This window comes from Peromyscus maniculatus, chromosome 19, assembly GCF_049852395.1.
Source record: "Peromyscus maniculatus bairdii isolate BWxNUB_F1_BW_parent chromosome 19, HU_Pman_BW_mat_3.1, whole genome shotgun sequence".
Taxonomy (NCBI): domain Eukaryota; kingdom Metazoa; phylum Chordata; class Mammalia; order Rodentia; family Cricetidae; genus Peromyscus; species Peromyscus maniculatus.
Window position 1 is genome coordinate 60,655,404 of NC_134870.1, and position 24,278 is coordinate 60,679,681.

Consider the following 24,278-nt stretch of genomic DNA (forward strand, 5'->3'; position numbering starts at 1 on the left):
TTCTTCTTCTTCTTCTTCTTCTTCTTCTTCTTCTTCTTCTTCTTCTTCTTCTTCTTCCTCCTCCTCCTCCTCCTCCTCCTCCTCCTCCTCCTCCTCCTCCTCCTCCTCCTCTTCTTCTTCTTGTATGAGTGGCTTATTTACAAGGCAGATTCTGATTTACTTTTTTTTTTTCTTCTTTTTTTTTCGACACAGGGTTTCTCTGTGTAGCTTTACACCTTTCCTGGAACTCACTCTGTATCCCAGGATGGCCTCGAACTCACAGAGATCCGCCTGCCTCTGCCTCCTGACTGCTGGTCTGATTTACTCTTTACTGTCTCCGACATCACACCGAACCTCCCATTTTTTTCTCATACAAACTATTCCCATTGAGATTACCAATAACTGCGCCCCTCTTGATTACGTGTTAGAAAACACATTATCTCTCCCTCCCTCTCTCTTAATCTTCCACCCCCCTTTCTAGAAATTCTACACATGCAGCTTTCCCACACTTCATGTTCCTCTGGGTCTTTTTTGTCTGTTTTATTTCTGTCTGAATTGTCCAAGTCTGAATACCTCAGGCATCTTCCCTGGGCCTTTCCCTGTTTTGTTGAGTGTGGCGCTGTGCCTCAGGCTCAAGCCCGGTTGTGTTGTTGTGATCTTATTATGAACAGTGAGACCTGGTTTCCTCAGCATAAAGTATAGCAACAGCATCGTTGGGAGAATTCACTAAGCTAATATTTAGAGTCTTTTGGTCCATGTCAGCACGTGGTGGGTTTTCTATGTCTGCTTTCATTCTCATGTATTCTCCATCCTAAGTTGCTTCCTTTGTTTCCAAGGTGACATCTCACATATAAATTGCTTTGGTACCCTCATATTGCTCAGTGACAGTTGGTTGAGGCAGCTCTCTGTTGTATTTGACACGCTTCTGTGAACGCTGCCCATAGATTTTCTGTCTATGAAGAAGGGCGCTACCTTGCACTTAGTGAGCTGAACGAGGTTCGGAACACTTGGACTCTTTCCTTTTGGTTCATGCTTCCCAGCTGCTTTTCCCAGGTGACGTCAGTGCACCGTCATTCCTAGCCTGGTTGCCTCTGGTTGCTTCCAGACTCCTCTTTCTCTTTCTGCTTTCCCTGCTGAACCCATGTTGTAATATAACTAGGGTGATTTTAAGAAAAAAAAAATAACCAAGTCTGTTACCTCACAATTCAGTGTTTTTCTTATTGTGATTACAGTAACTCTTAGAAGGCCTTCCAAATTCACATTTGGTTCTCTCCGGTCGCTGCATGCTCTCTACCTACATGGGGTGTTTACACCTCAGACTTTTCTAACTTTCCTTGATCCAGGACCTTTGCAAGTGCTGTAGAACACCCCTTCTTTGGGTCTTTGCCTTCCTAACTTTTCAGAACTCAACTACAATATTTTCTTTAAAAAAAAAAATGGTTTAACCAGATCTAAATAACAAGTTCTTTGGATCTAATGAATGCTGTTATGCAGTTTATTTTAAAAATGATTCAATAAACACTAATAGATATATGTTCAAAATAGAATCATTAATTTAGTAGGAGTGAAAACTTTTTTTTTTACTTTATGTGACTACGTTCACTGTAAGTTTAGGACAATAGCATTGCCATTGGAAACCAAGAAACTTTCCTTTTCTTCTCATTGAGAGGATTTTCAACATTATCATCTTTCATTCTTGTATTTGAATGCAGCTACATTTTGTGTATTATCAGATAAAGTCTGAAACAAAATCAGAAGTTGGAGAACAGCCACTCAGCATCATGCCAGGCTCCCTTCCTTTATTTTCGAGCACTTAGGCCCCCAAATCTGGTTATGCCCTCTTCACTGACGAGGACCCAGGTCTCTGAATCCCTGCCTTTTCTAAAGCTGTGCTGCTGGTACAGGGCAGAGATAAAGTACGGTCTCTAAGAGGAGATGTCTTTCTGTGTATTCCAGGCAACCCTCCTGGTTGCAACAGTGACTGCAGTTCCCAACGTTCTTTGGTGTGTAGCACGTCACAGAATAGTCCCCGTGGGTTCTGGAGGGCGTGGCACTTCTGACAGTTGATTACAGACCTGCCTTTTCGTCCATTACCTTATTATGGTGGAGAACATCCATCCCTTTGAGGTCTCCTTGATGTAAGGATGAGTGAAAGTAACTAACAAGCAACTAAACAAAACAAGTTCTCTGTGAGAGTCGATAGAATATTTAATTGCTAAATATTATTATTGACAGGAGAACCAGAAGATGAGGGCTGTTTTTTTTTTTTTTTTTTTTTAAGTCATGGTGTTTGTGTTTGTCTTCTAATAATCGGTCAATATGTCCGTGATTGAATATATTTTTTGAAGAATAATGAGCCAAGGACAGCTTGGCCTGGAATTTATAGATATTAATCTTAGGAGAACACAGAGTTCCTGACTTTCAACATAATTCTTCATGAAGAAGACTCCAACTAGTTGTGCCTCATTAATGCTTAGCTGTAAAAATCAAAGAAGCGAAGCAGGGAGCGTGTGATTGGACGAGGCGCCTCCTGTGTGCCAGGCTGGGGTTTCCTTGGCCACACCAGAGAAGACAGGAGGGCATGTGGAAGGCAGAGGCAGAAGGCGGCATTGCCAGGGTTGACAAGAGGGTGCTGGGCGCCAACTTCTCTGTCCACAGCTTTCCCAGGGGCGACCTGGTGCTCCTGCTTCTTTTGTGCAAGAACACACAGCCTGGTTCAAAGGTACATTTTGCTATTTGGATTTCCTAAGGCTAGTTCTCTGAAAACTCACGTCAGTGCCCAATTCTGTGTGTTACAGATATAACCATTTTATCACGTTTCTTACCTTTATAGACATCTGTAAGGGGAAGTGCTGTTAAAAGAAAATTATTCTACCTCACTGAGGAGCTAGAGAATGAATACATTTCTCAAACTAGAATGGTCTAGCTCAGTGGTTCTCAACCGCCCTAATGCTGCAAACCTTTAATGTAGTTCCTCATGTTGTGATCCCCAACTGTAAAATTATTTTATTGCTACATCATAAATCTAATTTTGCCACTGTTATGAATTGTAATGTAAATATCTGCTTTTTGATGGTCTTAGGCAATCCTTCTGAAAGGTTGCGACCTACAGATTGAGAACTGCTGGTCTAGCCTATAGTAGAGGTCAGCACACTTTCTCCACAAGGGGCTACATAATGTTTCTGGTTTCGAGGGTGTATGTTCTCTGCTGTAGTGATGAACGTCTGCTGTTGTAGCATGAAAACAGCTATAGACAGTAACTGAGCCAATGAACATTATTGTGTGCTAATAAAACTTTATTTTTTATAACAGGCAGCAGCTGGGCTTCACTCAGGGGACTGTAGCTTGTGCCTCAGACTAATGTATGGTAGAAATGGCAGTAACAAGACTTGGGCCTCTTCTCCCAGTTTTCTTTGTTGTTATCCATGTGGAAATATTAATTTAAATCTCAGAGTCAATGTATATATTTGAAAAGGGGACCTTCTCTTCTATGGGCAATTTCTATTTTCTTTATACTTAAAATGTAGTTTAAAATGACTATGTATGTATTACTTCTGCAAGCAGAGCAAACTATTTGAATAGTAAAACAGCCAAAAGTAAAAGAAATATAGAAAATTGTCCTGCGTGTAAAAGAACTTCATAAGGAGTGTGTTAGATTTTTTGAAGAACCAGACTGAATAATGAATGAAGGGATACCCAAATTAGTTAATATTAGGAATGAAGACCATTATAGTCAAGGATTGTCTCCTAGGAATTTTTTGTTGTATACATAGCACCTTGCTAGGATGTTGTTAAGTGACTTTCATAGCTTATATACTGACTTACTAGAATTATTTAGCAAATTTATTGAGCCTTCAGGAGATGTGATGGTTTGTTGAATTCTTGAGATTAAAAAAAGGAGGGTGAAAAGATAGTATTTGGTTTCAAGGGTTTTACATTAAAGGGCATACATGCCTACAAATATCTTATCTAGTTCCTGTACATGAGAAGCCTGTACGTGTAGGATACCACTCAGGGTCACGGCAAGAGGGACCTTCCCAGAGATCTGGCTGCTGGACTTTGAAGGATGAGTGGGGGGATCTCCAGACGGAGGGAGAAAGAAGAGGAGTTGGGTGTAAGGGAGAAGTTACATGTGCTTGTAAGCTTTTGAAACGGCAGGTTTTCCTCCATGGCTAGAACTGGAGGACTGAGCAAGTGAGGGATATAACGCTAGAGTTCGGCTCGGGCTAGGGCATGAATCATAGAGCTGGGGCTGTAGGTTAGATGGTGGGGTGCTTGCCTAGCATGCAGGAAACTACGAGTTTAATCCTTAGAACCGCATAGAACTGGGGGTGGTGGTGGTGGTGGTGTTTAGTGCATGTGTGTATGTGACCCCAGCACTCAAGAAGATCAGGAGTTCAAGGTCATTCTTGGCTGTGTAGTGAGTTTGAAGCCAGTCTGGGAGGCATGAGACCCTGTCTCCAAAGGAATTTGAGCATTTTAGAACCACAGAATGCTCTGGAATTCTAATGAAAGATATGTAACTTTTCTGTAGAAAAACCATTTTATATATCAGGAAGACTATATTTTGCATACAGTTTTGGGAACAAGTTTGTGGTCATTTCCTAAACACCACAAACATTCTATGTAGTGTGTGTGTGTGTGTGTGTGTGTGTGTGTGTGTGTGTGTGTGAACATTCTATGTGCTTTGTGGGGGGAGGGGGTTGGGGGGTGGATGTAAACAGATACCTGAAGCTTACTGTTTTGGCTAGGCTGACTGGCCAGTGAGATTTTGGAACCTATGAATCTCTGTCCCTCAGTGCTGGGTTACAGAGGTGACCACACCTGTCTGTTTTACGTGGCTTCTCCGCATTTGAACTCACAATCCCTTGCTTTGACAGCTGGCACCCCTACCCACTGAGGCATCTCCACAGCCCCCTCTTGTAGGAAAAAAGGAGATCACAGATGCGAGTGTGGACACATGCCTCATTGCCCTTCTTAATGATGGCACCACATTTCCAATGAGCCTAAATAAAGATCATTGTTTCCTCCACTGAAGGGTCTGAGAGTGTGTGAGAGTGTGTGCTTATGGTAGATTTATAATTTTCTGGGTAAAATGATTAGAGAAGCCTCCTCTCTTGGTCTCTGTCTGCATAGTCACCCCAGGGCTGGAGAGATGCTTCAGCTAGTGAAATACTAGATTTAAGTCCTAGGGGGAAATTCTCATAGATGCATTGGGGACATGGCTCAGTGTGTAAGAGGGCTTGATGCACAGGTGTGAGGACAGAGTTCAGTCCCCAGAACCTATATGGAAGCTGAGTGTGACCACACATATCTGCAGCCTCAGTGCTTGGTTGCGGGCGGGCAGTAGAGATGGGAAGGTCATGTAGGCTTGCTGGCCAGCCAACCTGGTCAAACAATGGTGAGCTCCAGGTTCATTGAAAGAACTTGCCTCAGGAGAATAAGGTAGAGAAATGACAGCCGGGCGGCGGTGGCGCACGCCTTTAATCCCAGCACTCGGGAGGCAGAGGCAGGCAGATCTCTGTGAGTTCGAGGCCAGCCTGGGCTACCAAGTGAGTTCCAGGAAAAAGGCGCAATGCTACACAGAGAAACCCTGTCTTGAAAAAACCAAAAAAAAAAAAAAAATAAATAAATAAAATAAAATAAAATAAAATAAAAAAACAAAAAAGGTAGAGAATGACAAAGCAGGACGTGTGATGTCTGCCTATCTTTGGTCTCATAGACGCATGTGTTGCATGGCACATGTAGTTGTACACAAAAGTGCACTCACGCGTCTCATACACATCCCACCCCCTTGCCCTGGACTGTGGCATTGAGCTCTGTGTCCAGTATGCAATACAAGCTCAGTGTATATCAGCAGTGAAAGCTGTCATCAGAATTGTCCAAAATTCATCATTTTCTTCAAGTTTTCTATGGAAGACTCAAAAACACCTAGATGTCATTATTAGATAAGTGAATACCTTGCGCTGTTTGATGCATAAATGTCCTGGGTCATTTGTTTGGAATCAAACTTAACTAAGGTACCCTTCCCAGGAATGGATAAACTCTTCTCTTGGGTTACATCACACATGCGCACACACACGCACACTTAAATATAAAACGGCAGTGATGTAGATAAGTTAACTAATGAATATTATTATGTACTTTTTTTCCTTTTTAACAGCTTCTAATATTCAGTAGGGAAATTTTCCTTGTGAAGAGACAGTGACAAGGCCAGTTGGCCTAAACTTAGACCCGGCAGCTGTGTTTTGAGTTGAGGCCCTACATGTGCGATTGGTACTCGTTCCCCTGTGGTGCCTGTCTGCCGCTTTATCTTGCTTCAGGGAGCATCTTTTTTTGGGTGACTGTCAACGTCCATGATTTTAATGGTACTTCCAAGAAAGGTGCTTTTGTGTAACTGAATGTCATGTTTATTTACATATATAGAATGCCAAAACTCAAAAATTAAAAAAAATTTGCATTTTTTTAATTGAAAAAAAAATGACGCTTAGTGTGATTGTAATTTGTGATGTTTATGGAGATTTTAGTCTCTATCTGTCTCCCAACCACAAATTATTCGACTGTAAACATAATAGTAACATATATTAAAGGGGAAACTTTGGAGGCCAGAGGAAGGTACTAGGTCATCATTACATTTAATTCCTAAAAAAATAATCTTTTACAAAAATTATATTTATGATCATTTTGATGTTTTTAGGAATGAGAAATAGATCAGTTGTGTTTTATCTGCTTATATTCATTAGTCGATGTTAGCCATTGTGAACAAAGGCCCTCCTTTGTGTTTCTTCTTTACTGTTTAGTTAATGAACATTTTTAAAAAGAATATATTCATGCACACAAGGCTATCATGATTCAGTTTAAGGAACTGTGTTTGTAAGTGCTCTTCATTTCCCCTAATTAAGTTATTTAGTCATTTACACATTAGCAGTGTACTACATATCCATCCTTTGCAGGAACTTATTTTAATGATACCCACAGTTCTGTTCTGCTCCATTATATCCATAGATCAAGCTGAATAATGGCAGTTTTAGACCCATATACTAAAAGTGATTATAGGTTATTAAGGCCAAATTAAGGTAACATTTCTGATGGCCACAGGCGGAAGTCTAACTAATAATTATTCTTTTTCTTCTGCTTTGGAGAACTCATTCAATATTGCTTTGATGTTGACAGTTCTGTGTTGAATGCCCGGTGTTTGGCATGTGCTAGTGTTTGCTTTGAATGTGCTAATTTTTAAAGTGAAGAAATAGATACAATATATACATGTCTCATTCAGAAATCTCTCTTCCATGATTTTGCCACACCATCTTTCTTTAAAAAATTGTACTTCTTTATGTTTCTTTTCTTGCCAGTTTGACTACTAGAATTTATTTAAGTCAATTTTCTTGACTAATGAGAATAAAGCTTTGTTCCACCACTTACTTGTGTCCTAAATAAGTAGATGAAGTCCTTTCAAATATCTAGCAGAAACTCTAGGCAGACCCTGACAATAATGGGCGGGGTCTAGCTTTTAGTGAGTTATTTTGTTTTAATTGACGTAGTTTATTAGGAAACAAAGAGATCCTTGAAGCTTGAACTTACACTTTTTGAACCCCAGTATATATGACTGTTGAATTATTTTCTCTTTGAGGGAAAATCAATATTGTGAGACTAAGTATTTCTGGATTAATTTATTGATTATTTGTAGATAGTGTTAGGGAGTTCTCCTTTTGATTGTCATGACGGATCTCAATTTCCTGATCACATGTAACATTTAAAAAGCTTCAAATGAGAAAACTCCAGTGCTCCAGTTTGGGCTTCTTTCGTCACTGTCTCTGTTTTTGCCTGGTTCACTGGGTTTCTTTCCCACATGTTCAGATTGGGAAAGATGTGCAGGGGTTTCTAACTGCTGCTGATAGAGGATTTATGACCTTGTTGGAAGAACAAGTTTCTACCAGCTCATAGAGATATTTACACTCACATTTATATTTAATTATCGTACATTAAGTAATGATTCAGACTGGATGTCTTAGACTGAACAGTTACTCTTTTATATAAAAAGTAAACACTATTTTTGTTGTATCCACATTTTGGAAATTGATGAGAAACAAGAGTGAACTTCAGTGAAGGTAATGGAGAGCACAAAGAACAGTGTGGTGGAAGGAGACCTTATACTATTTAATTCTTGAACCATGGGGATGTTTTTTAACAATGAAACAAAAAAAGGTGTCCATTACAAATATTTATAATGTATTTTAGATGAATAGGTTTAGAATTTTAAGCATGAAAGATAAGTATGTAAGTCCAATTATAAGTCCAATACTCATTGGTTCTCTTCAGAACATTGATTTTGGGACAAGGAAAACACATGTCTTTCAACATAAAGCTCGATGAGCGTGTGATATTAGAAATCAGACAGATGACAGACTTGAGGGAAGATTTAGATGGGAGGTCTTGTGACTTGTGACTTGGTTGGTCAGTCTTCTTTTGGGACAAAGGGAGTGTGTTGGATATGGCAAAGGTAGAGGTACTTTTGGGTGATAGACAAGAGTTCCTGACATTTGGGATTGAACATCAGCATAACCCGAGAAGAAGAAGTAAGTGGCAGGGACAAGCTAGGTTTCAGATTCGTCTAGGCAGACTTCGCTCACACTAACACTGACACATGCTAGTCTGTGACGTGATCTAAGATACCAGTAGAGTTCTCTGGTTTTCCTGCCTCGTAGCTGCTGATTGAGTTGACAGTAAAGAAATGTGATGATGAATACATGCGTATTCACTACGCTGTGGGAAAAGACTCACTCTGAGATTCTTAGTGCAGTGGGCCTGGAGTCATGAACATGTTCACTTGGGGACTGTGTGTGTGCTTATTGGTCTGGGCTCTTGTTCATTGATATTTCACTTGTTTTCATTCATTAATATAATGTTACAGTCTTTTTTTTTTTTTTTTTTTTTTTTTACAGTGAGTTAGTTTTGCATATTGATCTAGTCGCTTCAGTATAATTGTGGATAAAGTTATCAGAGTTCTTAAAGGTCATTACACTTGAACAGAGGATGTAAACAAACAAACAAACCAGGGCAAGGGGGGGGGTTCTTTTCTGTAAAAAACACTCAATTCTTTTTTAAGTCAAAGAGATTAGACAATTTTGAACTTGAAAAAAAAATCACTTTGAAAGATAAAGGTATATAAACTCAATTAACTATTAATGATAGAGATTAATCTGCAAAGAATTAAAAGCTGCTTTGTTAATGGCAAGAGACACTTGCAGTTAATAAGGACATTACTTCTCATTTGGGGTTAGGTTGGCCTCTCATTTATTAATGTCTATTTAAACTACAAACAGAAAGAACTCCATTTTTACCAGACTTCTTGTCACAAGACCCAGTCTCTAAAGAGAAATATCAGTGACGGAAAACCAGAAAGACTAAATAGATGTATTTGGTCTCACAGGCAGTCCATTAATTTGCTCAAATTAAATATTATCTTTAAATATTGAAAGGTTAAATGTACACTGATAATGGATTTAGACAGCTATTAAGCTGTAATTGCTTTCTAATGCAGTTACTAAAAGACATTTGATATAACATATTGAGAATGGAGGATTAGGGACTTTCCTCTACCTCGGCTTTAGCTGAGTTTTATAGCTTTAATTCTGGCAGTTGTAGGTATTGGATAAGCACAGTTTTTATGAGAAAATATACAATATATAAAATGTTCAGCAGTTAGGTTGTTGAATGCAGTATAAAGCCCAGGTTTTTTTTGTTTTTTTTTTTAATGGTCATAGATTTTGCAAATTGGTAATACTGGAACTAATTTAAGATCAGCTCACTACCCTGCGTATTTTTCTACCAGATGAAAGTCAAATGTCAGAAAATGTTATCAGCTGATGATATGTATGCTCGATTACTATGGCTTTGTGTGTGTGTGTGTGTGTGTGTGACTAGTGGCACTAGTGACAGAATTAATTCGAACACTTCTCAGTCTTTGAAGAGTCTCATGTAGCTCAGCAAAGGAATGACTTTCAATGACTGGCTAGGCAGGTTTCTCTTCTGTATTCATCTTGTTTGAATTTATAGATGGGATTTTCATGTTTTTACAGGTTGTGTTGTGAAAGTTGAGTCTTCTAGGTTTCAGGACTCGCTGTTAACTTAGGGACCTAAGTTGACTGATTTTGTCAATCATCTACCTCAGAAGTTCACTGAAAGGGCAAAAATATGTGGAAAGGAGCTCTGCGGAGAGCCAAGCTCTTGAGAACATATTTTCCTTTTGAAATATTTCAATGTTTGAATTATGAGCGTGCATTGCAGAAGACAAAAACCTGCAGAAATTGAGCTAAAGCATTTTTTAGCTGAATGAAGGGGAGGAAACACCTTGCTGTTGATCCCTGCCACTCATCAGACATTTGTCTTAATTAATAGGCAACCTCGGCTATTTGTTGGACAAAGCCTTTTACATTTACCTTTTGGTTTAATGTCTTATTTTTTTCATTTTATTATGAAAGTATAGCACTCACTTTGGTTGCTCAGACCTTTATGGAGATATAGGTGGATGTGAGGTTAACTCTTGTACCTAGGAAATATTGAAATTGTAGGTCATGCCGTGTCCTCACCCCACTGGGTTGTGTGTGTGCACACTGGACAAGGATGCCATGCACAGGTCATCCTTAGAGGGGATATGATTATGTCCATGCTTTTTGTTGAACTTCGGGCTTCCACAAGTTCCAATTTTCATTCTTTTGAACCCTTAAAAGTAGTTTGATTATTTGAATTTTACATGTGTGGAATCATGTTCACACAGGTCTTCTAACTGCCTTGCCAAATTAAAGGATTGTACATACACACAGATACATAGCATAATGTCACAGGTATACTTGACTGTCCATACTGTACCATTACAGAGAAATAAACTGCTACTCACATTGACCGTAACTGGAGGAATTTTATAGGAAACAGATTCTATGTCCACTCTTCTCTAATGGAGGTGGTGCTGGCCCCTGAAAATCTTCTTGATGCCCCAAAAGGAAGCCTTGTCTTCTTTGCTCACTCTTACTCTATTCCAAACTTAAAACTATATTTCTAAATATCTCCGAAATATCTCCAACTGGAGAATTAATTGCGGTTGATTTCATTTCTAAAGGGGAGTCAGTCTTCCAACTTTTCAGTGGACTTTACTGTCTTTTGGGTTTTCTTTTACTCATTAAAGTGGTTTTATGAATCTTATAAAAATACCGAGCCATGGGGCTAAAGAGTCAGAGGTGAAGAGTACTTACTACTCTTGCAGAGGACCTGGGTTCAATTCCAGTCACCCCTAGGGTGGCTGACAACCTCTCATAACCCCAGTTTCAGGAGAACTCGCTCTTCTTCTGACCTCTGTGGGCTCCTGTACTCACATGGTGCACTTGCTTATACTCAGGCACACACTTACCAATAAAAAATATACTTAAAGATACATAAGCCACTTTACATATTTCTTTTATATTTATGTAATTCTTTATTCCTTGCATAGCTATAATTTTTATTTGTTTGCCTTCAAAATGTGTTTAATAGGGACTGTGGTTCCTGGTCAGAATCGGTGCTTCTTTCTTCTGCTTCATTTGCTGTCCCTTTCGTCTCCCTTCCTCCATAGATACACGGAGACTAAAATTGGTTTGCACTACAGTTACACCATTATAGGATACTAGGAAGTTTGCTTTGAAATTGCATATTCAATACAGTTCATTCTAGGTAGCCTCAAGATGCTCAGAGCATCCATTGGATTTACCACACCTCGAATGTGAGGACATCATCTTACTTGTTCCCGGTGTTTATTGATCCATCGTGTACACCGTGGAGTACAGACATACTTCAACTTTTCCATACAGACTGCAGACAGTGTCCAGAAACATGGGGCCTTGAGGACTGGGCTGAACACTGCCACCCAAAGCTTAAAGCATATTTACGTGCTGCCACAGGGGAAGCCCAGGATGACACAATATCGTTGTATCCTGTGTCGCTGTGCATTCCGGGCCTTTCCTGTGCGCTTAGAGGGCCAGCAGGGTTGTCACAGGTCTGTCTGCAGAAGGTGCAACCATCACTCACTCCACTGTGTCTCCCTCTTCTTCTCAGTGCTCTGAGAGTCTTGACCTTAAGGTTTTATCGGGAACAAACACTGGTCCTTGAGTGAAGTTCAGCAAGCCAAGCTTGAGGATCTGAAGTGACAGTCATATGTGATGTTTTCTTCTCAGCACCTAAATGGCTTTGGGTGATGGCGGGCACAGCATTTTGCTGTTGTCTGTGAGTCACTGGTATAAAAAACGAACCATGCCTTTTCTCTGAAAAGCAGCCTCCTTTGAGCTACTAAATGGTGGAAAGATACCGGAAGCCAGATTTGCCACCTATGATTTCTTTTTCTCCTTCTATGGTTTTGTTAATAGACACATAGGAGCTCAAATCCAGCAGCCAGCGCGCAGAGGTGGAGACTGCCCGGGAAGTTCTGTGCTCGGCTGTAGGTGTACAGTGATTGCTTCTCTTGCTATGCACTCATTTCTGATTTAAATATCTAATGATTCTCATCAAACAACATTTCAACTTTCTATGAGATCCTGCAAATGATCCCTTAGATCCCATTATGAGAAACAATGGGGGAAACGAGCTTTAATGGGGGGGGGCTGCAGTTCAGTCTCTGGGTTCCGCAGCTGTGTGGAACCGTGGTAGAACACGTCAGTTGAACGGCAGCCATCTACCCCGGTGGCATTGCCCATCACATGAGGTAGAAAAATGACGGCTGCTGCAGGGTGTTTCATTTCTCGGTGGCGTTCAGCTTTGGCATGAGCTTTGGCAGTTTTGTGGCCTGGCCTTTGCTCCTCTTGGAGATTGGAAAATCAACAAACATCCTCTCCCCCAACCCTCAGTGCTTCATGGAGGCATTGCTGACGTGAATGAGAACACTTCTGATAGAATGCTTTTTGTCTTTGTGTGTAGTTGTGTTTCTGTGTGCGGATGTCACTTGTGGGTAGGTGTATGTGCATGTATGTGCATGCATGTGGAGGAGAGCCTCGAGTGTCATCCCTCAGATGCTGTCCACCTTGGTTTCTGTGACATGGAGAACACTGAATGACTGTCAGGACAAAACCATTATCTGTGACTTCCTCAGAGCTGACTGAAGATGGCCATTGTCACTTGATGCTCATCATTGGTCTGGGATCCTCAGGGATCTGCCTGCTTCTTCCTCCCCACTTCTAGAATTCCACTGTCTCCTCTACCACCAAAGCTGGGGTAGCTGGGTTTTGTTTTCTGCTGTGTTTTGCTTTTTATATCTGATTTTATATTTTCTGTCATGTTGTTTTTCTTGAGTTTTTGGAGGAGGATGTTATTCAAAAACACATTTTATTTTTTTAGGTAGCAAATACATTTATTGAGTATACACTACCAGAGGCAATGGGCTGAGCAGCCATAAGAATGGCACCTGCCAGCCCAGAAGGATATTTGAAATAAATGGAGGAAATCAAGCTGACAGGTGTGAGGTGTGGGGTTAATCCTTGTGCTGGTGAGTCAGTGAAAGACGTCTTAAATGTATAGCTAATGTATAGCTCAGGGAGAGCCAGGGAGAGTCAAACTGGACACTGCAAGTTTCCCAGAGGAAACGGACTGTGCTGAGGAACGGGGCGCGGTTGATGAAGACATGGGTGGAAGCTGACAGGTTACCATCGAGCCACAACCATGTGACCCCAGGAAAGTTAAGCTGTCTCCCCGAGTCCGTTTATTGGTTTGTAACTGGAAGATGTAATGGTATTTACTTATGGGATTGGCAGCGAGTAAACAAGGTGACCAATATAAAGTACTAGCTGAGAGTCCCATGTAGAAGACACTCAGAATAAAAGCTCCATTTGAGTAAGGCACATCACAGGGTAGGGGATGCTTTTCAAGATATTTGAAGGATATAACACACAGATAAGGTGTTCCTGGCGTTGGCATTTGGTCATGTTGAAGAGAATGGATAGTTCATTGAGAGCCAACAGCACTAACCATTCAACAGGTTTTGGGTGATATGCGTAATTACTCAAAACAGATATTTTAGCAGGCCAGTATAACAGATCCCTGGTACTATTTACTTTTATCTGAATCAATGAAAAGAGAAACATAAAGATTTAAGAGGAGGGGGACATTCTTCTCTCCACAGCTGGTCATGCGCCCAGTGTAGTTGGCAGTAGAGTGGATTGTTTGGAATGTGTTCCTAAAATCCTGTAATTTAATTTTCATTATTTATGTAACACAGTCAGTATATGTGGTGCTTTACCACACACACAAGACCAAATTTCTGGCCTGGGTTACTTTACCCAAGAGTAGGCTGTAGCTGAAATACTCATCCCCACTGAACAGACCGAAACTTGGTAGCACTCTACTTTGGGTCTCATGAGCCTAATCAGCGGGGATCCAAGGGAGGATGGCATTGCTGGGTGTGAACTAAGGGGTCAAGAACTGGGAAATAGGGCTGGGATGGCAAAGGCTCCATGTGGTATCTATGTCTTTGAGGGGTCCAGAGGAACGTGTAAATATTTACTTTAGATAAGAGAACAACCAGTTTGGTTTGCAGAAGGAAGTTTCTCCAGTGGTGGTCGAAGTCGTGATTCTCTTAGGACCATTTCAGTGTTCTTTATTTTGTCCCATTTTACAAGCTCAAGTTAGGAAAGAGTGTCGCTCCTAATGTGTATCTATGAGGAGCTGCAATACAATTTCTAGAGAACTCTAGATGCCCAATTTGAAGAACTGATAGATCCTTAGAGGGACTGCAAGTTAAAAGTCCTGACATGAGGGGATCCTCAATAGCACATGGGAAAATTTACCCTCAGTTATTATATTTGCCATTCTAGAAACGTGTGTGCTTCCTTGTACTTGCTTATTATTTAATCACAGGTCTTAGTTTCCAAAACAGTGGCGTGGACGGGGCTAAGCTAAGAATCTCTTGTAAGGCACAGATTCACAACTGGCTTACCAGTTTTGGGTTGTGTCAAAAAGATAGCCTTGAGATAAGTGCAAGGAATCACAATCAGAGGACAGAGTAAGCATTTGGGGTCAAAATTTATTCAGCATATGGTCGTATGCCACCAGGAACCATAAAGGATAAATTATTCTGACTCCATCCTTGGCAAGCTCTGTGTGGCTACAGAATCTAATTATTTTGCAAATCATTCCAGTTACTGACCACAGCTAGGAGATTACCCCCTAAATGAAGATTACCACTGAGATGGAGTGGGAGTCCTCCCCGGGGTTCCCTTTCAGAACTGTAGGAAAACAAAGCCATAAGTCCACATGTTAATCATTAGTGTAAGCTAAGTGCAATCTGCCCAGTCAATCACTTCACACATTTTCTATTTCAAGACGTTGGGATCCAGATCTTAACCTAAATTTTACATCCTCACATTTTCAAGCATCACTTGTTCCATTTGCATTACTGAGCGGAGTAGGGTATCCCCGGAACACACACTGGCTTGCTGAATCAGGGAGGGGGCGGTGAGGTCACAAAACCTCTTTCAGCTCCCTGGGTACATGGCAAAGAATGTCAGTGTTGTGACATTTGATGGGGGTGTAAATTCTGCCCTGCACTGATAGCGCAGGGTTCTTATTTACGTCCCCACCTTTGTTTTTATGGAGCATGGAGTCACTGCACAAATGGCCATTTGTTTTCGAAAGCAGCCGGTCTAGGCCCAGGGTGGCAGTTCACAGAGCTAAGGGTTTTATAGCGTTGTTTGTCAGCCTCTTTGGGCTCGGCTGCCTTCCTGTGGACCCATGTTTTCTCATCACACCTTCGAGCATCGCCTCAAAAAGATGGTCTAGGAATCATGAAATGCCTTAGGAAGTCTCAAGTGTAGACAGGGCTTTGGTTGGGAAGCTGGCATCCGTGTGTTCGTTGCTACCTGAGTGAACAGGTACCCGTGGCCACTGTGAATGGCTAGCCTAAGATGTGCGATGGCCAAATCTACAGGATGCTGGTTACAGTGAGTTTTCCCAAGCACATGACTGGCTCAGTCTAACCCATTAGGATGTTTTATGGCAAGTATAAGCATGGGTGTCTATTTGATAGATTCCATATTCGTGGAATGATTTATATTATGATATCAAATGTTAACCAGCCCCCGCCTTTTAGGAACCGGTCACAGAATGTTATTTTATGCCATCATATTTTAAAGTGACACAGTGGCCACACTGAATAGGGATAGTTCTGTTAAACGGAAGTGCAGATTTAGAGGGGAGGAGACACCCAGATTATTTCAACAAATCTGGTATTTGAAACTTAAAAGCTGCCTAAGTGGGATTGTAGCAAAGCCCTGCCTGGCCCACACTCACGTGACTCGGCAGTTGTCAGAGTCTGTCTGGAACCAGTGGGGTGCATGGGGTACCAGGGCTCCTCAGGGGAGCTGGGTCTCGACCCTCTCCGTCTTTGGGGGTCGGCGATCTTCCCGTGTTTCTTTTCTCCTTCCCCCCTCCCTTCACTTGCTCTGATTGATGGAAACACGTGCTGGGGAGCTTTCCCTGACAATCTTCCCAAACACTGGAAGAAAGGCTGTGGTAGTGCTAGGTCTATTTTTGAAAAGAAGGCTGTTAATGTAAAGCCGGTGTTGATATATTCGGGTGAATTATAATGGGGATATTATTACAGCCTTCAAAGCTGAAAATGTATTATTTTTCTCACCTACTTTTGGTTGCTGATACTTGATCAGAGGAACATACTGTGCATCTGGCTAATTTGGGGATACTTATTTGTAGATTCTCAAAAGTCAAACTTTATCCTTCTTTATGTGTTCTCTAGTTACTCCCCCCGCCCCCAGCCTGTAATGGAGAAAGAGGTAGAAATTCAGTCTGCCTGTACTCGCCTGGTTGCTGGGGGGTGTCGAACCCCCAAACACAACCTTTCAGACTTTTACAGCTTACTATTAGAAGTGCTTACAATGAAGATGTTTGGGAAGGTACTGATTTATCAGTGATTTTATGAATAAAGATAACAATTGTCTCTTGCCATGGCTGATTATAATTTCTAAAATCTTTCATACTAGGTCTTATTTCTCCATCTGTGTTTTCAAATGCCCATTGTCTTTGTGTGGAAGAGGTCACTCTGGATCAAAGAAACCTGGGGTAAACAGGTGCACCTCTCCATGGAACTCGTTAGGCTGAACACAAAACAGAGTATCCAGTGAGAAAATTAAAATTAGAATATTTTATAATATTTATAATCTGAAGTAATTTATTTTAAAGTTAATTTGTATGCTGTGGCCCAGGTTCTGAAGGGATGGTGATGCCGTGTCTCCTTTCATCTTCTCCTGTGCCCTTTCCCCTGGCATAGAGAGGTTATTTTCTTATTGTGTATTTGAGTCAATGGACGAAATAGTGAGTAGGACAACTCCGCTGAATTTCAGAGCAAAGGTTCATTTCCTCCATCCTTGCTCTTTAGAATATGCAACTGTTTTGTCATGAATGATCAAAAAAAAATGTATATGATCACATGAGGAGAGTTTTACACACACACACACACACACACACACACACACACACACACACACACACACAATTAGTAATGGTTCCTACCAGGTGGCACCTGTGTGCGAGTTTCAGCTCCACATACTTCCCACATAGTAATCCCTAATCTTCATGACTGTTGGCAGAGGGAACAGAGGGTTGCTTTGTAGATGTGGAAACTGAGGCACGCATTAGGCCAAGTCACTTTCCAGAGTCTTGGGGCTTCTGTTTCACTGTATTAGGATTCGAACACAGTACAGTTTTGTCCAGGAACCCTTGCTTACAGTCAAAACTCTTTGCTCCATCTGATAATACACACTCCTGTGTAGACCCTGGCCTGGCTGGAGGAATTGCCTACAGGTGCTCTTTTAATTAACATGCTGAGAAATTCCCTAGAGATACTCCTGCTTTTGAATTTTATCTGGGACCTTGTATCAGCCCTGGGAGTGCAGATCTGGGTAGTTCTTCTGCTTCTGCCAGCCTTCCCAGCCTCTGGTGGGGGGGTGGGGGTGGGTATACTGGTTTCGCCAGAGTGTTGCATTTGGGCCCTGGGGCAAGAGGTGCTTAGCTTTGGTCTCCAAAAAACTCAGTTACCATCTTGAGGAGTTTACTTACAACCCATCCAGTCGGCTTATTTTATTCTTACCAAATTGTGTCCTTGTTTGAATTAGGTGTACATAGGAACACATGGTAATTATTATCAGACCTTAAGGAATTTAGTTAGGTCAAGGAAATAAGCAGATAGATTTCTGGAAGAGTGAGGAAGGTCCCCAAAAGAGAAAGAATGGAGGTATGGCCTTGTGCTGCTTTGAGGGAGACGAGAAATGTTCTGATTTAAGATTCAAAAGGGGGCTAGAGGCCGGGTAGCCTAATCCTTAGGACCGGGGAGCCTAGCTCTGGTCTGGGTTATTTCACCTTTCTGTGACCATCTTGGCTTCCCTCAAGAACGGTTTGATGGCAGGAATCCTTGGCTCCCTAGCACATCCTGAGGATCGAGACAGTAAGGATTCATGGTGTACTTCAAAGGATTCTTGCATGCAGGAAGTATGGATCAAATATTCTCATGGAAGCTGTCATTTTGCCATGGAGGAAATTGAATCTGAGAAGAGAAATTACTTAGCCAAGGTGGGAGTCTTGACACACGTGTAGACGGCCTTTTTAGTCTATTGAGAACTGGTGCAGAGCAAGCCTTTGCTTGACAGATACATGGCCTCTGCACTTTCCTTGGGATCTCAGATACATACTCAACTTTTTGCCCCTTTCATCTATCTCCCCCACCCCCTGGCCCAGGGCAATGAATATATGCTGGGTGATTCGGAAGCAAGTGATTGTAAGCCAGCATAATGGGAAGGAAAAACAACTTCCCAGACACTTCTTCCATATAGAATCCAAATTTCAAATGTATTAATTTTGCCGAATGCCATGGCAACATACATATCTGCTTTTCAGTTCCTGAAAGGTATTTTGGGAATTATTGGCTCATGCTAGCTTGAGCGTTCGCGTCTTTCAGCTATAGAAATGCGCCGTGTAGCGTCTTCATTCTGTGTTTGTGCTTCTATTCAAGAGGAGAATAAAAGCAGTCCGTTTCTGGGTTGTAATATCCTCCGTGAGCCGTGGCTTTCTAAAACAGTCACACCTTGACTGAAATGAAAACTCTGCCGTATCATAAAAGATATTCTAATTACTGCATCTAGTTAAAAGGAGAATAAATCACTAAGAGATTATTTTAAGTGCCTTAAATATAATAAAAAAGAATAATGGACGCTGAACAGCTTGACAAGTTTGATGAATGCAGACGAAAGGCTGCTTTCTGTTGCTTTTTGATGGAGAAGTGCATTTTACTTCCCGGGTATATTGTCAGAGGGAATTTTTGTTGGGAGATAAGGAGAAACCTTATCTTGGTTGAACATTTGCCAGGCCCCAGCATTAGCCTAGGCAGTATGTTATCTCAATCTCATTCAATCCTTCTCCGCCTTCTAGATAACATTATCCCCATTTTACATCTAAGACAAATGAGGCTCGGAATTTAAATCACTTGCTTCGAGGAGCGGAGCCACTGAGGAGAACCTAGAGTGTAGCCCAGGAGACTGAGATGTGGTGCCCCTCCCTTCTCTTTTATTGTTCCACAATAGCAATTGTCTCCATGGCACAGAGACTCCAGTTGCGTCACTTCTAATTGAGAATGGGTGTGTCCAGTGGGTTAAGCCTCTGTAAAATGGGAAGAGTCGGCTGCTCCTTAACAGGGCACAAAAGGTTCTCTTTTTATGTTAGCCTAATAAAAGGCAGTCTATGCACCTCTTGGCTCCATGTTTGGCCCACAGCAGAGGAGTGGCTGGGATAGTTTACTTTTCAAGTATTCAGTGATATTCTTCCCCACTGAGAGTAACTTAAGAGTTTTAGGTTGTTTAATTATATGTTTAACCAAGACATTTTTAGCTGGTCCTGCACACTCAAATCATGTCCACTAAGTCTCTTTAAATTACCTTACAAGTAACGATGTTGAGAGAGGGGCTGGAGAGATGGCCCAGTGGTTAAAAGCACTTACTGCTCTTGCAGAGAACCCCCCATGTGATGGCTCTCGGGGAATTTCATGCCAATTCCTGGCATGAGATCTGCTTCCATGGATGTTGTGCAAAATCCATTCAGGTGTGTGCACAAACACACAGACACACTCACACACACAAAAATAAATCTATTAGAAAAGAAACAGTGTTATGGCTACTGAACCTGTTGTGAGTTCCATTAACAGTGATAGAGTTTCTAAAACATTTTGTGAGTTTTTTATTGGACATTCTCTTATAAGAAAAAATTCCTAGTGGTTGTGAGAGTGCCGGTGTGGGTTTGTGAACAGGTGTGTGGGTTATACGGCTATAACTGAGGTACGGTGAGAAAATGAACTCAGAGGCCCGTCTTCCAGCTTGGGGTTTCATTGGCCATCTTGAAAAAACGGTTTTTACTCGTTAAATGTGTCACTGATTTTTGACCCATGCAGTATAAGTCTATATTTTCTGGTTGACCACCATATTCCTGTACATCTCTCACGTGAGTTTGGGAGTTGCTTTGTAGATTTCTTTTCTTAAATCTGGTGAACAAAACCTAGAAAGTATTTAAAAGAATATAAAATGCAGGTGCTGATACAGTGTCACCTGCCACTAGAAGTGTGTGTGTGTGTGTGTGTGTGTGTGTGTGTGTGTTCACATGGGTGGGTGCACTTGCTGGTGTAGCAGCCAGACATTCCTTGAGTATCTTCCTGTATTCTCCACTGCTTTTGATGTGTTTTGTTTGTGTGTGTTGGGTGTACTTGCAGAGTATACCCTTCCCTCACTCTGTGTGTGTTCACACATGCAGAGGCCAGAGGAGGTTTAATCTCCCGATCTGTTATTCTCCCCTACTCCCTTGAGATGGTGTCTCTCAGCCAGAAGCCTGAGTGATCCTCCTGTCTCTATCCCCCATCGCTATCCTTGGGATTGCAAGAGCACATGACCATGCCTGGCTTTTTGTGTGGGTGCTGGGGGTTTGAACTGGGGTCTTTACACTTGCATAAGGAACACTCACCCTTAGCCATTCCCCCACAGCCCTCCCACCATGTATTTTGAGACAGGATTTCTTCACTGATCCTGAAGCTCACCATTTTGGCTAGACTGGCTGGTGTCTGGCTCCTGGGATCTATCTCTCTCGACATTCTTACCCTCCCACAGTGCTAGGGCTAGAGTCAGCCATTATATGGATGCTAGGGATCTGAACTCCAGCTTGGACAACAAGTGCTTTGCCCACTGAGCATCGTCCCAGCCCTATTCTGTGGAAGTTTTCTTTCTGTGTGTGGTGCTGCTGATTTAATTTTTTTTTTTTTTTTCCAGACAGGGTTTCTCTGTGTAGCCCTAGCTGCCCTGGAACTCATTAGATCAGGCTGGCCTCCCTCAAACTCAGAAATCCACCTGCCTCTGCCTCCAAGTGCTGAGATTAAAGCCACCACCACCCACCCAGCTGAATGTATTTTTAATAAGACTTCATTGGGATCAGGATGGTATTCATGTATATTTAATTGAGGGTATTTATAGGAATGCTACTCATGAAAACTTATAGAAATTAAGAAACTCTTCTGTTTTAATATTTTTTCCCAAGTCTTTTTTAAAATAAGGAATATTACAAAATCACATATTTCTTGCTTGCCTCATTAAACCTAATTTCCACACACTCCCATTTAAAGATGTACAGAATTACTTACTGGACTAACAAGTATATCCTCACATTCAAATATAAAATTTTACAGAATCATATGTGAACTGTCAACAGGTTCACGAAATTATATTCTGAGTTATTTTTTTTTCAAAAATACTGCTCTCTTAATAAGTAAAAGTCTAGCTTAACAGTGATCTCAGTTTGTGTGTGAGTGTGTAATTACTTGTGTATGTGTGTGTGTACATGTATGTGTGTGAGTACATGTGCATTTGTTTGTATGTGTAGGTCAGAGGTCAGAATCAGGTGTCGTTCCTCGGTAATGTCCCTGATTTTCTAAGACAAAGTGTCTGATTGGTTTGGGGTTCAGTGAGTCCCGGAGGCTGGCAGGCCCTAGAACTCCAGGGGCCCTACTGTTAGCACCTCTGTGGGTTTGGGGTTACAGACATACACTACTGTATCTTTCTGGTTTTCAAGGTTTTGAGTTGAGATCCTCCTACTTGGGATGAAAACACTTTAATAGTGAGCTCTCTCCCAGCTCCTACTCTCAAATTTCCTTAAGCTCACGTGGATCCTTAATATTTTATTGACCTATGACAGATAATGTCATAGTCTCCCTTCCTTTGACATATTGAATTTTATGAAGATGTAAATAAGTACCAAAGGGACGAGTATTGTTTCCTAATCAGGGATGAACTTTGCCATGATCTCTCTTGATCAAATAAGCAGATAGTATTTACAATTGTATTAGTGTGTAAATGAGAATACAGTTTATAACAAAGGTGCTAATAGTCAGTCTGTTTAATGATCTTTTATAACTAAATTTTTAGTTCAGATCGTATGACTTCTTACTGGTAAAAATAGTATGGAACTGGCTTGTGTCTGAGAACTGTGTTCAGAATATGTGTGGTCAATGGTTTAAGGGCTATATTAAACAATGGGTCTCTCATTAAAATTATTTTTATTAAAAAATTATATTATGGTCGATTTTCAGGTTAGATACAGAGTAAGATATTCCTGTTGTAATTAGCTGTCTTTGTAAGTATCTGCGTTATTTAATATTTTGTAGCTGCCCCATGAAAATCTTCATGGTTCAAAATTTGTAGTGACTTTGATCAAATTAATGAAACTAGGGTAATGTGAATCGTGTTTTAAAAAAAGAATCCTTTTAAAGTTGTGATTACTATGTTAAAATGCAATTTACAGTGTGAAATGCCATACAAAGGTTAAATGGTATTAAAGATAATAATGTGTATAACGAAATTGAGAAAAGAGTGTTTAACAAGAGTTTTTTATGGTTATGGAAAGGAAGGAGGAATTTTTACACTATTAGTAACCATTTGGTATTTTCAAGTTCAGCAGCCTCAAATAAATGTATCATGAAAATGAAAGGGCATATTTCTTTTTCTTTTTTAAATTTAATTTTATTTTATACATATGAGTTTTTTTGCCTGCATGTGTGTCTTTTCCATCACATGTGTGCCGTGCCCATGGAGGTCAGGAGAGAGCATTGAGTCCCTGAGAACTGTGAGGCACCATGTGGGGGGTGGGATCTGAACCCGGGTCCTCTGGAAGGGTGGCGGCAAGCGCTCTTAACCGCTGAGCCACCTTCCAGGACCCTCTATTAAAAAAAAATTTTTTTTCTTTTTGAAATATGCTTTCTCTATCTAGCCTGGATTGTTTTGGAATTATCTGTAGCTCAGGCTGCCCTTGAATTTTGATTCCCTTACCTCATCCTTCCAAGTGCTGAGATTAGAGTCAGGCACCACCACACCCAGCTACCACGGCACAATTCTTAGAGCCCTGCGCATGCTCAGTCACACCAGCGCTGGTAGAGGTCTTAAGTGGTATTATTTGTTTTTTCTGGATTTCACCGTAATTCCTTGGGGCTCATTTTTTCACTGGTTTTCATTGTGTTGACTCTTTTTCAACCCCAACTCTCTTTTGATTTCATTGGTTGTGTTTTCAGTCCCTTGATGTTCTCTTTGGTTCTACTTCAGGTTGATCCCTTCCCGTGCTTTCTGGTCTTTCCTTTGTGCCTCTCAACATTTAAAAGGCTGCCGGCCGGCCTCTGAGGGGGTGGGCTGTTGACTCTGTGGGTCAAAGATCTTGGGTGCTATCAGCCCCTCGTGTTTCTGTGGCCGACTCCACAGTTGATCTCTTTGCCACGTGTTTCCAATTTTTGATTTTTGAGAATTTATTTTCTTTTTTAAAAATTACACCTTAAAAATGATTTTTTTTTTTTTGAAGTTTGAGCTCATTTTCAACTGGGCCATTTATCTTCTCTTTAGTGCCAAGTGCTGTGGTTTAGAGCATAATTTTTTTTTTTTTTTGGTTTTTCGAGACAGGGTTTCTCTGTGTAGCTTTGCACCTTTCCTGGAACTCACTTGGTAGCCCAGGCTGGCCTCGAACTCATAGAGATCCGCCTGCCTCTGCCTCCCAAGTGCTGGGACTAAAGGCGTGCGCCACCACTGCCCGGCTAGAGCATAGTTCTTAAAAGCTTGTTTTATGTTAGTTTCTTCCAGTTTCCTGGGAATTGTTTTTGGGCCTAACGTTGGTCTTTACGTGAATTTTATGATGTGGGGTCCCAAACTGTGTAAATAGTATGAAGCTAGCTTTTGCCAGTGCATGTAGGGTGGCTTCAGAGATTTGGT

The 24,278-nt window shown here is 41.2% G+C and overlaps 1 protein-coding gene across 19 annotated transcripts in view; it reads left to right on the plus strand.

Moving 5' to 3' along the window:
- Positions 1-24,278, plus strand: part of Tcf4 (transcription factor 4) — a 346,965-nt gene that overhangs the window by 24,518 nt on the left and 298,169 nt on the right. Inside the window, exon 1 of one of the 19 annotated variants that reach the window (XM_076555441.1) lies at positions 2,332-2,701. The exons of the other annotated variants lie outside the window; for them this stretch is intronic. The gene's annotated coding sequence lies outside the window, so the exon portion shown is untranslated. Of the gene's footprint in view, positions 1-2,331; positions 2,702-24,278 lie in introns of those variants that run through there. 19 annotated transcript variants of the gene reach the window in all.